Source organism: Balaenoptera physalus (genome assembly GCF_965194825.1).
Source record: "Balaenoptera physalus genome assembly, chromosome: 3".
Lineage (NCBI taxonomy): Eukaryota > Metazoa > Chordata > Mammalia > Artiodactyla > Balaenopteridae > Balaenoptera > Balaenoptera physalus.
Window position 1 is genome coordinate 7,419,298 of NC_138890.1, and position 15,328 is coordinate 7,434,625.

At 45.3% G+C, this 15,328-nt stretch overlaps 1 long non-coding RNA gene across 1 annotated transcript; it reads right to left on the minus strand.

Annotated features, from left to right (window-relative positions):
• Nucleotides 1-2,239: 2,239 nt before the first annotated feature.
• LOC309657465 lies at nt 2,240-4,682 on the minus strand. Its single transcript, XR_014261819.1, has 2 exons — nt 2,877-4,682; nt 2,240-2,294 (listed from the first exon to the last, which is right to left on the minus strand). It is a non-coding gene; the product is annotated as an uncharacterized lncRNA (long non-coding RNA).
• Nucleotides 4,683-15,328: the final 10,646 nt, after the last annotated feature.

The following is a 15,328-nucleotide window of genomic DNA, read 5'->3' on the forward strand; positions in this document are numbered from 1 at the left end:
TGGATTTCTCTCTTCTGGATACTTCATATAAATGGAATCATGCAATATGTGGCCTTTTGCACCGGACTTCTTTCACTTAGCATAATGTTTTGAGGTTCTTCCACGTTGTCGCAGGCAGCAGGACTTCATTTCTTTTTACGGCTGAATAATACTATTGTATTAATGTACTTATTAAAAATTCTAAAAGGCTCCGAGAAGAGGCTTTGAGTTGGGAGGGTGAGGGGCTTGGTGGCGGGGAGGGGGGGGAATCACCTTGTCCCAGGTGCTGCGCAGAAATTGGGCAGAGCCATGCTTTTCTCCCCTGCTCTTTCCGGGCCTGGTGAACTGCCCATGGGAAAATCTGACCTCATCTTCCTGCACAGATGTCCCCAGATACAGCTTGAGTTAAACCCAGGCCAAGGGCTCCAAAAGCTGTAGACATGGTTGGCAGACCAAGTCCTCAGAAGGCAGAGGAGGCAGGCCCTGATCTTTCCCACCAAGCAGCCCTCTTGGTGCCCCCCTCCCTGCATCCCTCACTTCCAAGTGAGGTTTGGAAACTTGGAGTCAGAGCCTCCTCTCTCTTCCTCTCTCTCTCTCTCTCTCTCTCTCTCTCTCTCTCTCTCTTCCCCCTCACACTTAGACATTCATTTCACAGACTAGGTAGGGAGGGGAGGGGAAAGAACAACTGGGCAGAGGGATTGAATCAGCACATGCAAAAGTGTGGAGGCTGAAAAGAATGTGTGGGTAAAAGAAACAGAAATCAGGTCAGTAGGGCAGAGTTGTGGCTTAGGGGGAGGAAAGAGCAGGAGTGGGAGGTGAAACTGGGGGTGGGGCAAGGGCAGATCTGGTGGACCTCAAATATCAGGCCTATGATGTCGGTTCACCATCTTGCTGTGTGACTTGCTTAACCTCTCTGACCTCAGTCTACTCATCTGTAAAATGAAGTCATGAAAGTCTTTTTCGTTCTCACAGTGATCTTGGGAGTATGAAGGCAATCATTGGCGTAAAGAGCTAACACACTGCTCGGCCCAGAGCTAACCACTTGGCAAATGTCAGACTTTTTTTTTTTTTGGCCATGCCGTGCAGCACGTAGGATCTTAGTTCCTGACCAGGGATCGAACCCAGGCCCCTGCTGTGAAAGCGTGAAGTACTAACCACTGGACCATCAAGGAATTCTCAGACACTTGGCTTGTTTCTATTCTTCTTCTTTTTTTTTTTTTGGCTACCTTGAAAAATGCTATGAACATTTGCGTACAGGTTTTTTGTTTTTGTTGTGGTTGTTTTGTTTTTTGGTTGCACCGGGTCTTAGTTGCAGCAGGCGGGCCCCTTAGTTGCGGCATGCATGTGCGATCTAGTTCCCTGATCAGGGATCGAACCTGGGCCCCCTGCACTGGGAGCGTGGAGTCTTATCCACAGCACCACCAGGGAAGTCCCTGTGTACAGGTTTTTTATGTGGACATATATTTTCATTTCTATTGGGAATATATCTAGGAGTGGAATGGTGGTGTCATGTGGTAATTCTATGCTGAACATCTTGAGGAACTGCCAAAGTTTTCCAAAGTGATTGCCCTGTTTTACATTCCCACCAGCAATATATAGGGGTTCTGATTTCCCCACATCCTGCTAACACTTGTTATTTTCTGTCCTTTTTTTATTTTATTATTTATTTATTTATTTATTTTTGGCTGTGTTGGGTCTTCGTTGCTGCGCGCGGGCTTTCTCTAGTTGCGGGGAGCGAGGGCTACTCTTTGTTGCGGTGCGCAGGCTTCTCATTGCGGTGGCTTCTCTTCTTGTGCAGCACAGGCTATAGGCACGCGGGCTTCAGTAGTTGTGGCGCACGGGCTCAGTAGTTGTGGTGCACGGGCTCAGTAGTTGTGGCACACGGGCTTAGTTGCTCCACGGCATGTGGGATCTTCCCGGACCAGGGATCGAACCCGTGTCCCCTGCAGGAGGATTCTTAACCACTGTGCCACCAGGGAAGTCCCTTCCATCCTTTTTTATTACAGCCATCCTGGTGGGCGTGAAGTGGCATCTCATTGTGGTTTGATAGTTATTACTTTTTGTTATTATTTTTATTGATCCCAATGCCCACACTGCAGTGCATCTTTCCTCCTGTCCTTCCCCACTCATGACCCTCCCGTAACTCCTTGGAGCCCTTTGAAGAAAGCTCAAGCAGAGGGGAGAAGGGATAAATTAGGAGTTTGGGATAAACATATACACACTACTACACGTAGAATAAATAACCAACAAGGACCTACTATATAGCACAGGGAACTATACTCAATATTTTGTAATAACCTATAAGAGAAAAGAATCTGGAAAAAAAAGATATATATGCATGTATAACTGAATCACTTTTCTGTATATCTGAAACAAACACAACATTGTAAATAAACTATACTTCAATTAAAACAAATAATAAAAAAAGAAAGCAAGCTCAAGCAGCCCAGGCCATTGCCAACTGGCTCTTGCCCTGCTCCCCACCCCCTACCATACCATACCTCTTGTCTCTAAATCTCCAAATCTGGCAACTGTTCCTCATGGTCAGAGAAGCAGGATTTGGGGTCAGAGAGACGTGGGTTGGAATTCTGGCTCTGATCTTGGGCAGATGGATTGACATCTGTGAGCCTCAGTTTCCTCATCAGTTAAATGGGAATCATAATTATTCCCCTCTCATATGGTTCAATGAGACTGGTCATGTCAACTGTTTAGTGCAAAGCCTGGCATTGAGTAGGGGCTGTATGAATCAGGATTTGTTTAGTTGAAAGTTCCAGAAAAAAAAAATTAAGTCCAACTTAAAAACAACTCAAACCGGTGTGGGGGCAGTGGTTAGGAATGAATTGACTCCCGTAGCTGAAAATCTAGGGATCTAGGAGTTGGGTTAACTTCAGGCATACCTGGATCAAGAAGCTCCAATGTCACCAGGAATCTAACTCTGTCTCTTGGTTCAGCTGGGCTTTCATCTCATCAAGCTCCCCTTTGGGTGGCAGAGATTCTTCCTGGCACTACAGATCCATCATTCCCACTCAGTAGCAACTTGGGAAAAGACATCCAGTCACCCCAAGGTTCCACCAGAAGTCCTAGTACTGAATTTCATTGGCCCAGCTAGGATCACATGTCATAACCAAACCAATCTCCTGGTCTGGGGAGTGGACTGCTCTGATTGGTCAGGTTGGAGAATGTGGGCGGAGTCAACCCAAAATTGGTCTGAGCATCTTCACGTGGGCCATTAGGAGTCCTCAAACCTTGGTGGGTTGCTTTTCAGGCATCTGAGATGGGAAGGGCATGGAACAACAGAAAGGGCAGAAGTTAAATTCAGAGAGTTCAGTTTAAGGCCAGTTGAGTTTGAGATGCCTCCCAGCCATCAGGTGGTGCCACTGAGTCATCAACTGAATATGAGACGTGCATTCACCTGGTGTCTTGGTGGCTCACATTCTTTTTATTGATTTTATGAAAATGTAATTTAATTTCCTTTTGAAGGATACAATTAAGCAATGTAATTATTATGATGTATAATTTATCCACCTGGAGTTAATTACCTTCTTTTTTTCTTTAGTTGTCTTTCTTAGAAGTTCTGGCAATTTATCTCAATTCAACTTTCCAAATCATAAAATTCATCAGGTAATCTATAGGTAGCATTCTGCTTTCCTCCTGGGTTCTTTTTGCTGGGGTATTCCTCCTGCCGCCATCCCAGGAATTCTCTTCATCTCTTTCCTAAGCTGGAATCCCTGTTTCCTCAGTCTCATGTCTTCTTTTTTTCTTTGTTTACCCCTCTGTTTTTGTGGAGTGCATCCTGCAGTAAATTTCTGAGAACATAAGAGCATCAAAGAGAACATTTCTGAGTCCTTCCATGTTCTGAAATGTCTTTACTTGCTCCTCACACTCGATCAATATTTTGGCTGGAAATAGTGGTCTGGATTGAAAATCCTTTTCTGTCAGAATTTTGAATCCATATCCCCATTGTCTCTCTTTCTCTCTCTTTTTTTTTTTTTTTTTTTTTTGATGTATCGGTATTTATTGGAAAGAAACATGCTCCTCTCACACACCTGAGGGCAGGAAGCAAAGGCAGGTTCTCAGCAGGAGGGGGACGGGGAACCTCTCTCTTTTTCTTTAATAGATTTATTTATTTTATTTATTTATTTTTGACTGTGTTGGGTCTTCGTTGCTGCACGCGGGCTTTCTCTCATTGCGGCGAGCGGGGGCTACTCTTCGTTGTGGTGCACAGGCTTCTCATTGCAGTGGCTTCTTTTGTTGCGGAGCATGGCCTCTGGGTGCAGGGGCTTCAGTAGTTGTGGCACGCAGGCTCAGTAGTTATGGTGCATGGGCTTAGTTGCTCCATGGCATGTGAGATCTTCCTGGACCAGGGATTGAACCCGTGTACCCTACATTGGCAAGCAGATTCTTAACCATTGCACCACCGGGGAAGCCCCGGGGAAGCCCCCATTGTCTCTTTGTTTCCCATGTCTTTGAATGTGCTGTTCTACCAGGAAGGCACTTCCTTCCTTCTTCTCTTTTTCTGACTAATTCTCACTCATCCTTTAGATGCTACGATAAACATTTCTGGGGATCACTATCTATTGAATGAAAAACTACTTCACTTAGGTGATTCTCTTGACTAATTTTGGCCATTGAAATATGAGATGTATGCAATGACATACATCACTTCTGCAAGTCAATCAATTCTGAGGAGGCATCAAAAAGCCCACACAGGCTTCCCTGGTGGCGCAGTGGTTGAGAATCTGCCTGCCAATGCAGGGGACACGGGTTCGAGCCCTGGTCTGGGAACATCCCACATGCCGCGGAGCAACTAAGCCCGTGAGCCACAACTACTGAGCCTGCGCATCTGGAGCCTGTGCTCCGCGACAAGAGAGGCCGCGATAGTGAGAGGCCCGCGCGCCGCGATGAAGAGTGGCCCCCACTCGCCGCAACTAGAGAAAGCCCTCGCACAGAAACGAAGACCCAACACAGCCATAAATAAATAAATAAATTTATAAAAAAAAAAAAAAAAGCCCACACAAGGACTTCCCTGGTGGCATAGTGGTTAAGAATCCGCCTGCTTGGGCTTCCCTCGTGGCGCAGTGGTTGAGAATCTGCCTGTCAATGCAGGGGACACGGGTTCGAGCCCTGGTCTGGGAAGATCCCACATGCCGAAGAGCAACTAGGCCCGTGAGCCACAATTGCTGAGCCTGTGCGTCTGGAGCCTGTGCTCCGCAACAAGAGAGGCCGTGATAGTGAGAGGCCTGCGCACCGCGATGAAGAGTGGCCCCCACTTGCCGCAACTAGAGAAAGCCCTCGCACAGAAACGAAGACCCAACACAGCCATAAATAAATAAAATAAAATAAGAAATTAAAAAAAAAAATGTGGACCAAATGGAATACCAAAATATTAAAAAAAAAAAAAAAAAAAGAATCCGCCTGCCAATGCAGGGGACACAGGTTTGATCCCTGGTCCGGAAAGATCCCACATGCCACAGAGCAACTAAGCCCGTGCACCACAACTACTGAGCCTGCACTCTAGAGCCCGAGAGCCACAACTACTGAGCTCGCATGCCACAACTACTGAAGCCCCAGCGCCTAGAGCCCATGCTCTGCAACAAGAGCAGCCACCACAATGAGAATCCTGCGCAGCACAATTAAGAGTAGACCCCACTCGCCGCAACTGAAGAAAGCCCATGCATAGCAACGAAGACCCAACGCAGCCCAAAAATAAATAAATTAATTAATTAAATAATTAAATTAAAAAAAAAAAAGCCCACACAAGCTTCTCCAGTCTCTCTCTTGTCCCTTTGTGGCAACTGAGGCAGTGAGTTCCTGATGGTACAGCCACAAGATGGTACGTACCTGGTCAGTTTGGACCCCTGCATGACTGTGTAGAGCTGAGCCTCTGCCAGCATGTAGGATGAGTAACATGAAGGGGGAATTAACTTTGGTTTTGTGTTAAACCATTGGACTTTGGTCTTGTTTGTTATTGCAGGGAAACTTGACCTATTCGGACTAATACAGAGCTCAACTTAAATGTGGCTTCCTCAGAAGTCCTCCTGGATCACAGCCCCCAAACTAGGTTACTTCCTGCTATTGTAAGCTTGCCTTTTCCTATGTGACCCTTATTGCAATCATAACTATGTAATTATTTGTGTAATGAATTCAACATTTATCTCTTTTATCCTACCTCCAAGACCCCAAGAGGAGACTGTGGTATTTGTCCTCTTTCTATAGCCTTCTATAGTCTCTTTCTATAGCATAGAGCTTGGCACATAGTAGATGCTCAGGATAAATTTGTGGGGTTTTTTTGTTTGTTTGTTTGGTTGGTTTTTAGTAGCATTGTTTTTATTTTTTATTTTTACTTTTAAAAATTTTTATTGAGGGACTTCCCTGGTGGTCCAGTGGTTAAGACTCTGTGCTCCCAATGCAGAGGATGAGGGTTAGATCCCTGGTCGGGGAAATAAGATCCCACATGCCATGCAGTGCGGCCAAAAAAAAAAAAAAATTTATTGACATATAGTTGATTTACAATGTTGTGTTACTTTAAGGTGTACAGCAAAGTGATTCAGTTATATATGTATATCTATATCTATCTATACTTTATCTATCTGTTAGATTCTTTTTCATTATAGGTTATTACAAGACATTGAATATAGTTTCCTGTGCTCTACAGTAGGTCCTTGTTGATTATCTATTTTATGTACAGTAGTGTGTATATTTTAATCCCAAACTCCTAATCTATCCCTCCCCCCAGGATACATTTGTTGAATGAAAGAAGAGTTTGGCATCCTTTCAGCCAAAAAGGCAGCCATAATGTGAGTTCATTTCTAGAGCATTCTCTCACACAACTCTGGGTGCAATAAAGGCATGAGAGGCAGAACGAGGTGGCTCTAAGGAAGCAAGGAAGTTTGACTAGGAAAGTGATCTATGTGAGAAAGCATCTTTATACATATTTGTGTTTCCTTCAAGAGAGTGTAATTTAGTCAGCTCAGCCTAGGAGGGATTATTTCGCTAAGGAGCATGGGAACTGGGTGGAGAAGCACAGAAACATTCTTTAAATTGCTGAGAGACCCAGGATGAAATTTAGGCACTGATGCCAAAATACAATCACCAGAATACAGTCACCAATCCTACCTCACTGGATTCCACTCAAATGCAATTTTGTGTTCGTGTCCTAATGTTACCATACTGATTTGTTTTTCCTAGTTTATTGGGGTATCATTGACATACAACAAACTGCATGCCCTTTAAATATTTGGTTCCTCTATATCTTTACCTTGGTAGGGTGAGTCTTTTTCATTTTAGCTGTTCTGGTGGGTTTGTGGTGGTATCTGATTGTCATGTTATTTTGCATTTTCCTGATGGTTTTTTTTTTTTTTTTTTTTCTGATGGTTTTTGATAAGAATCTTTTCATGTGCTTATTTGGCATCCATTTGTCTTTTGTGAAGAGACTGTATAGATCCTTTGCCTGTTCTTTTACTGGGTTGCTTTCTGAGTTTTAAATGTATGACGACTATGAAGATGACCACTGGGAATAACAGTAGTTCGCCCACTGTATGACCTCTATTTCTTTTGGGTTTATTTTTTTGTTTTTTTTTTTTAAATAAATCTAACTTTTTTTAAAAATAAATTTATTCATTTATTTATTTATTTTGGCTGTGTTGGTTCTTCATTTCTGTGCGAGGGCTTTCTCTACTTGCGGCGAGCGGGGGCCACTCTTCATCGCGGTGCACGGGCCTCTCACTATCGCGGCCTCTCTTGTTGCGGAGCACAGGCTCCAGACGCGCAGGCTCAGTAGTTGTGGCTCACGGGCCTAGTTGCTCCGCGGCATGTGGGATCTTCCCAGACCAGGGCTGGAACCCATGTCCCCTGCATTGGCAGGCAGATTCTCAACCACTGCGCCACCAGGGAAGCCCTGACCTCTATTTCTGATACTTTATTTCCTCATCTGTAAAATGGGTTTAATAATTGTATCTAGGGACTTCTCTGGTGGTGCAGTGGTTAAGAATACTCCTGCCAATGCAGGGGACACAGGTTCGATCCCTGGTCCGGGAAGATGCCACATGCCATGGAGCAACTAAGCCGGTGTGCCACAACTACTGAGCCTGCGCTCTAGAGCCTGCTAGCCACAGCTACTGAGCCTGTGTGCCACAACTACTGAAGCCCGCGTGCCTAGAGCCTGTGCTCCGCAACAAGAGAAGCCACCGCGATGAGAAGCCCTCGCACTGCAACGAAGAGTAGCCCCCGCTCGCCGCAACTAGAGAAAGCCTGCGCACAGCAACGAAGACCCAATGCAGCCAAAAAATAAATAAATAAATTTATTTAAAAAATAATTATATCTAACTTCTAGGGTTGTACTGAGGGTTAAATGACTTAAGACAGGTAAAGCCAGTAGGGCAAGTCTTGAGAGAATTGATCTTGAACCCTGGAGAAGCCAGCTGAGGAGACTCAGAAAGAGCTGGGAATGCTAATTATTAGAGAAATGCAAGTCAAAACTACAATGAGGTACCACCTCACACTGGTCAGAATGGCCATCAATAAAACTCTACAAATAACAAATGCTAGAGAGGGTGTGGAGAAAAGGGAACCCTCCTACACTGTTGGTAAGAATGTAAATTGGTGGAGCCACATTGGAAAACAGTATGGAGTTTCCTCAGAAAACTAAAAATAGAATTACCATGATAATCCCACTCCTGGGCATATATCCAGACAAAACTCTAATTCAAAAAGATACATGCGGGCTTCCCTGGTGGCGCAGTGGTTGAGAATCTGCCTGCCAATGCAGGGGACATGGGTTCGAGCCCTGGTCTGGGAAGATCCCACATGCCGCAGAGCAACTAGGCCCGTGAGCCACAACTACTGAGCCTGCGCGTCTGGAGCCTGTGCTCCGCAACAAGAGAGGCCGCGACAGTGAGAGGCTCGTGCACCGCGATGAAGAGTGGCCCTGCTCACCGCAACTAGAGAAAGCCCATGCACAGAAACGAAGACCCAACACAGCCAAAAATAAATAAATAAATAAATAAATAAATAAATAAATAAATAAAAAGATACATGCACCCTTATGTTCATAGCAGCACTATTCACAATAGCCAAGATATGGAAACAACCTAAATGTCCGTTGACATGTGCATGGATAATGAAGATGTGGTACATATATACAGTGGACTACTACTCAGCCATAGAAAAGAATGAAATAATGCCATTTGCAGCAACATGGATGCAACTAGAGATTGAAGTGAAGTAAGTCAGAAAGAGACAAATACCGTATGATATCACTTATATGTGGAATATAAAATATGACACAAATGAACCTATCTATGAAATAGAAACAGACTCAGACATAGAGAACAAACTTGTGGTTGCCAAGGGGGAGAGGGTGTGGGGGAGGGATGGAGTGGTTTGGGGTTAGCAGATGGAAGCTTTTATATATAGAATGGATGAACAACAAGGTCCTGGGACTTCCCTGGTGATCCAGTGGTTAAGAATCTACCTTCCAATGCAGGGGACATGGGTTCTATCCCTGGTCGGGGAACTAAGATTCCACATACATTCCGCAACTAAGAAGCCTGCATGCTGCAACTAAGAAGTCTGCATGCTTCCACGAAGAACCCACGTGGCGCAACTAAGACCTGGTGCAGCCAAAATAAATAATAAATAAATATTGTTTAAAAATCATTATAGGGCTTCCCTAGTGGCACAGTGGTTAACAATCCGCCTTCCAATGCAGGGGACACGGGTTCGAGCCCTGGTCCGGGAAGCTCCCCATGCCGTGGAGCAACTAAGCCCGTGTGCCACAACTGCTGAGCCTGTGCTCTAGAGCCTGCGTGCCACAACTACTGAAGCCCGCGTGCCTAGAGCCCGTGCTGCACAATAAGAGAAGCCACTGCAATGAGAAGCCTGCGCACCGCAACAAAGAGTAGCCCCAGCTCCCCGCAACTAGAGAAAGCCCACACGCAGCAACAAAGACCCAGTGCAGCCAAAAATAAATAAATAAAATAAATAAATTTATTTTAAAAATCATCATAAAAATTTTTTTTAAAGATTGTATATATATGTATAACTGAATCACTTTGCTGTAAGCAGAAATTAACATACCATTGTAAATCAACTCTACTTAAATTTAAAAAAAAAAAGCTGAGAGGAGGCTCTTAGGACAGCTAAGTTCCTTAATCGTTCATTTAGTCATTTAACAATTACTGTGTGTCTGTCATGTAACAACACAAGAGGCACCAGAGAGCCAGGATGGCTGGTTTTCTCTCCTTGTCATCGCTGGCCTGGTGCAGGACACTGAGAGTGACCATGGATGTTCTTCTTTTTTTTAACTGAAGTAAAGTTCATTTAAAATATTCTATTAAGGACTTCCCTGGTGGAGCAGTGGTTGAGAGTCCACCTGCCAATGCAGGGGACACGGGTTCGAGCCCTGGTCCGGGAAGATCCCACATGCCGCAGAGCAACTAAGCCCGTGCGCCACAACTACTGAGCCTGCGCTCTAGAGCCCGCGAGCCACAGCTACTGAAGCCTGTGTACCTAGAGCCCGTGCTCTGCAACAAGAGAAGCCACCACAAAGAAAAGCCCGCGTGCCACAACGAAGACCCAACGCAGCCAAAAATAAATAAATAAAATAAATAAATGTATCTTAAAAAATAATAATAATAAATAAATAAAAATAAAAATAAAATATTCTATTAGTTTCGGGTGTACAATGTAGTGAATTGATATTTTTGTAGATTATACTCCATTTTAAGTCATTATAAAGTATTGGCTATATTCCCCGTGCGGTACAATGTAGCCTGTAGCTTATTTATTTTATACATATTAGTTTCTACCTTTTAATCTCCTCCCCCTATGTTGCCCCTTCCCTCCTTCCTCAGCCCACTGGTAACTACTAGTTTGTTCTCTGTGTCTGTGAGTTTGTTTCTGTTTTGTTGTATTCATTTATTTGTATTATTTTTTAGATTCCACATATAAGTCAACATACAATATTTGTCTTTGTCTGACTTATTTCTTTTTTAAAAAAAATTTATTAATTTATTTATTTGCTTGTGCAGGGTCTTAGTTGCGGCAGGCAGGCGTGGCGTGCGAACTCTTAGTTGCAACATGCGAACTAAGTTGTGGCGTACAAACTCTTAGTTGCGGCGTGCGAACTCTTAGTTGCGGCATGCATGTGGGATCTAGGGAAGTCCCACAGTTGCCACCAGGGAAGTCCCTGTCTGACTTATTTCACTAAGCATAATACCCCCCAGGCCCATCCATGGTGTTGCAGATAGCAGAATTTCATTCTTTGAGAACTCCCTGGCAGTCCAGTGGTTAAGACTCCGCGCTTCCGCTGCAGGGGGCACAGGTTCGATCCCTGGTTGGGGAACTAAGATCCCACAAGCCACGTGGTGCAGCCAAAAAAAAAAAAAGTAGTTCATTCTTTACCGTGGATGTTCTTGAAGGAATAATGGAGTTACGACTGTTGTGGCTCTTCTCTTTGTGGGGCTTTTGCTCTCACAGGGGACACTGGGATTAACAAGCGATGACACGATTGTAAAGATGTAATAATTCATTTGTGGTCAGGAGGAGCCTAAGAATAAAGAAAGCCTGGCCCAAGCTGGAGGTCAGGGCAGGCTTCTTAAAGCAGGTGATTGGCAAGCCAAGACCTGAAGAAGAGAAAGGATAAACAGGCTGCACTGGTTTCCTAAGGCTGCTGCAATAAATTACCGCAGACGGGGTGCCTTGAGACAGAAATGGATTCTCTCTCAGTGCTGGAAGTTAGAAGTCCAACGTCAAGGTATCAGCAGAGCTATGCTCTCTCTGAAGGCTCTAGGGGAGAGGGGAGAATCATGCCTTGTCTCTTTCCTAGTTTCTGGTGGTTACTGGCCTTCTTTGGTTTGCACAAAGCTGCATCACCCCAATCTTGGCCTCCGTGGTCACATGACTTTCTTCCTCTGTGCCTGTCTGCATCTCTCTTCTCTAAAGACACCAGTCATATTGGATTCAGGACCCACCCTAATTCAGGATGATCTCATCTTAACTAATTACGTCTGCAAAGTACCCCATTTCCAAATAAGGTCACAACCTCAAGGACCTGGGGTTTGGATTTCAACATATCTTTTTTGGAGAAATAATACAGCCCACAAGGCAGGATGGCCGTGACAGTCATTGTTATTTGGAATCTGAGGTGGTGGCCCCAGTTGGATCCAGACAAGCCTGTGGTGGCCCAGTGGGGGTGCCTGGCATCTGGTTTGTTTAAGGTAGTGGGACCTTGCGGGAGGAGGAGGAGGGAAGAGAGGAGAAGGTGTTCAAAGGGCAGAGTCTGTACCTTTGGAGATACAGACTGGGCTCCAGCCCTACACCAGGCTCCAAGTAGTCCACCGCAATTCAGGCAGAGATTATCTGGGAACATGGAGCGAAGGACCCAGGGTTCCAGCTGCATCTGGGATGTCTCCTGTCTTCACCTGGGCAGTGGTTACCTTTCCTGCACTGTCTAATACAGTAGCCACTGGCCACATGTGGCTCTTGAGCACTTGAAATGTGTCCAATCCAAATTGAGGCATTCTATGGTTGTAAAAAAACACATGAACTATGTCAGATTTTGAGAACAGTACCCCCAAAAAAGGTAAAATAGCTCATTAATAATTTTTTATACTTGTTACATGATCATATTTTGTGTATAGTGGGTTAAGTAAAGAGTATTATTAAAATTAATGTCACCTATTTCTTGTAATTTTTTTTATGGAGATAGAATTGACATATAACATTGTATTCATTTTAAGTATACAACAGAATGATTTGCTGTATGTATATGCTCTGAAATGTTCACCACAATAAGTTTATTTAACATCCATCACCACACATGGTTCAATTTTTTTTTCTTGTGATGAGAATTTTTAAGATCTGCTCTCTTAGCAACTTTCAAATGCACAATACAGTGTTATTAACTATAATCACCGTGCTGTACATGACATTCCCATGACTTATTTGTCTTATAACTGGAAGTTTGTACCTTTGACTCTGTTCACTGATTTCATCCACCACTCACCGTCTCTGGCAACCATCTATCTGTTCTCTGTATCTGCAAGTTTTTGTTTTTTTTTAAATTTATTTATTTTTATTTATTTATTTATGGCTGTGTTGGGTCTTCGTTTCTGTGCGAGGGCTTTCTCTAGTTGCGGCGAGCGGGGGCCACTCTTCATCGCGGTGCGCGGGCCTCTCACTGTCGCGGCCTCTCTTGTTGCAGAGCACAAGCTCCAGACGCGCAGGCTCAGTAGTTGTGGCTCACGGGCCTAGTTGCTCCGCGGCATGTGGGATCTTCCCAGACCAGGGCTCGAACCCGTGTCCCCTGCATTGGCAGGCAGACTCTCAACCACTGCGCCACCAGGGAAGCCCAAGTTTGGTTTTTTTAAGATTCCACATATAAGTGAGATCCTGCAGTATCTGTCTTTCTCTGTCTGACTTATTTCCTTCTTTTTGTGATTGAATAATGTTTATATATATATATATACGCTTTTTTTTTTTGCCACGCCACTTGGCATGCAGGATCTTAGTTCCCCCACCAGGTATCGAACCCGTGCCCCCTGCAGTGGAGGCGCAGAGTCCTAACCACTGGACCACCAGGGAATTCCCCTATATCACATTTTCTTTATCCATTCATCCACTGGTAGACATTTAGGTTGCTTGCTTCCACATCCCAGGAAGGAAGGCAATGAAGGCTGGGTGGGGAGGAGCCAAGGGCATGGGAGGAAAAGCCAGTGGGGGTGAAAAACCGAAACTGGGGAGCCTGGGGGACATCCCAGGGGGGATACAGTTGGCAGCTGGATGCTGGGTGGGGACAGAGACCCAGGTGGGGAGCTGAGGTTGTGGCTGTGCTGGTATGGAAGGGGAGTGAAGGGAAGAAATTGAAGGTCACACTGTGAATCACTGCCCTCCTCCAGGAAGGAACTGTTGCAGGAAGGGAGACCCCTTCCAGTGCCTGAGAGTGGGCTCTTGTCTAACACGGAAATGAATTGTCCTAGGGGACACACCTACTGACAAAGCAAAAGACTTTATTGGAAAGGGGCGTCCGGGTGGAGAGCAGCAGGGTATGAGAACCCAGGAGAACTTCTCTGCCACGTGGCTCGCAGTCTTAGGTTTTATGGTAATGGGGTTAGTTTCCGGGTTATCTCTGGCCAGTCATCTTGCTTGGCGCATATATAGTCTGACTCAGGGTCCTTTCTGGTGGCGCGTGCATCTCTCAGCCAAGACGGACCCTAGCGCAAAGGATCCTGGGAGGTTTGTAGGACAATATTATGGGCTGGCATCTCCTCCCTCCTTTTGGCCCCTCCCAAATTCTCCCTGTTAGTTTCGGCGGCAGCAGCATATTCTTTATTGGGAGCTCCTGTTGTGAGACAACTCATGCCCGTGGTTATCATCCTGCCTGACCAAGGCGGGGGGTTTCGGTCAACAGCTGTGACCATGGTTGGGGCGGGGTTCAGCCAGCAAATCAAACAGAAGGGGTCACCTGGGGCCACCCCAGTCCATCTGTCCCCTGTGAAGCTATACACTCTCCTTCCACTCCACAAGTTCTTTGATAACTACCATATGCCAGGCCCCACGTTGACTGTTGAGGAGGCAGCAGTGACCAAGATGGACAGAGATGCCTGCTCTAGTGATGTGGTGGGGACAGAGGTGATAAACATAAAAATTATACATATAAATAAAAGATCAGGGCTATGGTCTGAACATTTGTGTTCCCCCCAAAAAATTCACAGGTTGAAATCCAACCCCCTAGTGTGATGGTATTAGGAGGAGGGGCCTTTGGGAGGTGATTAGGTTTAGATGAGGATATGAGGGTGGAGCCCCCCTAATGGGATTAACAAGAGGGAAGAGACACGAGATATCTCTCTCTGTGTACAATGCACCAAGGAAAGGCCATGTGAGGACTTCGCTAGGAATAGGGCCCTCACCATGCACTAATGTTATAGAAGTCCAAGCTGACTCAGACAATCAGGTTATGATAACTGCTCTGGAAAAAAAAAAATAGCAGGGAAGGGGGAAGGATCCCAAGGGTAGGGGTGGGGTGGAATTTTGAAGGTGGTCACACTGCAGGGATGACATTTGAATAAAGTCCTGAAAGAGGCTGAGGGACAGCCCTGCAGATATCTCAGGGAGGAGAGGTCTAGGCAGAGGCAACAGCAAGTGCAAAGGTCTTGAGGTGGATTGGTACCTGTTGAATTTGAGGAAGGAGGCAGGTGTGTGGTTGAAGGGAAGTGAATGAGAGGAGAACCGAAGGTGGGAAAGTCAGGGAGGTGACTGTACTTTTGTGCCTTCTTCACATTGCACGCCCTCGTCTAAATCCTTCATCCAACTTCCTTCTGCCTGCTGAGGACAGAGCCCGTGGACTGGC